Here is a 2,930-nt window from a genome sequence, read left to right as displayed (position 1 = left end):
GGAGTCTCAGTCACAAACGTCCTCTTCTTCCTGAATAAAAGTGAGATTATGCTGCATACTTGTTCATATTTTAAGTAGTTCGCACAGACACACGTTTTAAAAACAATAAAGTTCCTAATACCCGCCTTCTCTGAACAGTTAGCTTGCTGCCCCATCCCCCTGCTCCCTATCCTCTGTTGTGTGAATCCATGGACTAGCCTCCTCCCTCCTGCCATGCATGGTCTGATGTGCTGCCACTGCCCTCAATTAAGTATGATGTACCAGTCCACTCCTCCTGCCCTCCATTGCCCAATTCTATGTCCCATCATTGACCTCCTGCTTAAACTCTGTGCTTAGCTTGCTGCTCCTATTCTCCTTCCCCCTGCCCTCCGATGTCTTTGTGCATGCCCCTGCTCCATCCTTTTTGCCCACCATGTTCCATGGACCTGCCACTCCTTACTACTCTGAGTGTTCTGTTGAGCTGCCACTCCCCTCCTACCTGCCTAGCATTGTCAGATGACTGTAACCTGTCCCTGCCACCTCCACCCTGCCTGTCCACATGCCATGCCCCTATCCTCTTCCTCCTGTCCACATGGTCCATTGTACTGCCACACCCTTCTGCCCTCCCTGGTCTGTTGTGCTGCAACTGCTCCTCCTGCCTGCCCCGTGCGGTCTGTTGTGAGGCCCCTTCCCCTGAACTTTCTTGTCAGTGCACAGGTCCTGACCCTCCCTTCTATCCTCCATCATCCTTTGTGCATGTCCCTGCACCCTCCTTCTTGCCCATCATAGCCATTGTGCTGCCACTAACCCTCCCACTTGCCATGCATGGTCTTCTGTGCTGCCATGGCCCCTCCCACCTTCCCTGTGTGGTCAGTTAGCTGCCCCTGACCCCCTCCCACCTTCCCTCCATGGTCTGTGTGTATGCCATCACAGTCTCACTGTTGCTCTTCATGGTGTGTCTTGCTTCTAGTGTCCATCCTGCCTGACCTCCATGGCTATCTTGCTGCTCCTGCCCTGCCCCCTTGCCCCCAGCCCTCTGTTTACATGTGCAGACCCCTACTCCCTCCCTCCTGGCTTGTCTGTTCCATTGTAATGCCCCTTATCCGTCCCTCCTGCCCTTTATGGTCTGTTATGCTGCAGCTTTCTCTCCTGTCTGTCCATTATGGTCAGCTAGCTACCATTGCCTCTTGCCCCTCTGTTCTCTGTTGTCCATGTGCATGGTCCTGTCCCCTCCCTCTTGCTTTCTATGGATTGTTGTGCTGCACTCCCGTCCCGCATGCCCTGTGTGGTGTATTGTGCTACTGCAAACCCTGATGCCTGCCCTGCAGGGTCAGTTTGGTGCACCTCTCCATGTCCCTCCTGTCCTCTGTTATCCAAGTCCATGTCCCTCCCTACCCCATTTCCTTCCATGATCCAATGTACCATACTTGCGAACATTTTGAACTTGGTAAGAGGGAGATTTTGAAAAAAAACTGGGGTATTGATTTTCCCCTTTGAGTTACATTGAAAAAGAGGAGATTGTAGACAGGAGACAGATCAAATAAAGCCCATTTGAGCTTAAAAACATTGGACGTTTCCTGGCTGAATCGGGTCTGTTGGCATGTATGGTTGTACTACCATTGCCTCTTCCTTCTGCCCACAATGGTCTATTACATTGCCACAGCCTCTCTTGCAAGTCCTGTATTGTTGGTTTGTTGCCCCTGCCCCCCTTTCCACTGCCCTCCATAGTCTGTTGTGCTGCCACGGCCCTTCCTGCCTGCTCAGTGTGTTTAAATTGTTGCCTTTGCACCCTCCTACCTGCCTTCAATTTTCAGAGTCCGTGCCCCTGGCCTCTGCCTCTCAACAGTATCCTAATGAACAACTAAATTGCTAACATTCTATATTTATTACAAAAGTGTGGAACGCCTGACGTCATCTTGATGTAATCAAAACTGTAATACCTAGAGCATTTCCTTTAGAAATTACATATATGAGAGGGTCTTATTGGCATCAAAATTATGGTTAGTGCTCTAAAAGACTAAAATAAGGACATATTTTCTGAGTTTTCAAATAGCGACAAAGCACTTTTAAATTATTTGTTATCTTTATGTTTTTTTATCCAGTTGACCACTTGATTAAATGTTGCACTTTGGGGAGAGGATGTGGTGTTACTTCCAGAACTGCAGACTTTGCAACTGGGGACCAGGTTGGAGTTTCTGCTTCAGCTCGACATTCTGTGATTCTGGTCAAATCACTTAGTCTCCCCATGTCTACAACCAAAATGAATTTGTTCTTGTGTGATGTAACCAATGCTCATGTAAAGCACTCCAATACCTGACAAGTCTGCACTATATAACACTGCAAAACACAAAATAATAAGTGTTTTGCACACTTCTGTCATTGGGCTATATTTGGGCTACATCTGGGTGATTTTGGGCTACATTTGGGCTCTTTTGCCTCCGGTGGCCATTTTGGGAGATTTATTTGTTATGAAGTTTCCTAATTTCCTCATGTACTGTAGTCTCCTCAGTAGGAAATGCTTTCAGTTTTTTACTTTGATTCCATCATGAAGGTATTCAGATATGTCACACATTTGCCATAAATTCTGAATGTTAGCACTCTAGTTGCTCATTAGATCACTGCAGTAAAACTACTGTTCACCATGGAAGTCTGCTCCTGGTATTAAAAGTGCATGTTTCAGTCTGCATGTCAAAATTTTTAATGAAATAGAAGAGGATTTGAGAAGTCACTCAAAATGTGCCCTAATTTTTCTTTCTGCAGCATTAATCATAATTTCTATGGCAAAATGAACCCCCTCATTGTGTTCCTTTTCAAATTAAATGTTTTAAGTGTTACCAGTTTATTCCAATCAAGATGGCTTCAGGTGTGCCATACTTTTGTCATAATGAAGACAGTAAGCGCTCTAGTTGTTTTTAAGAACACTCTGGGACATTCTGTCATTGGGCTATACT

Source organism: Triturus cristatus, chromosome 2_1 (assembly GCF_964204655.1).
Source record: "Triturus cristatus chromosome 2_1, aTriCri1.1, whole genome shotgun sequence".
In the NCBI taxonomy this organism is placed as follows: domain Eukaryota; kingdom Metazoa; phylum Chordata; class Amphibia; order Caudata; family Salamandridae; genus Triturus; species Triturus cristatus.
This window is presented reverse-complemented; position numbering follows the sequence as displayed.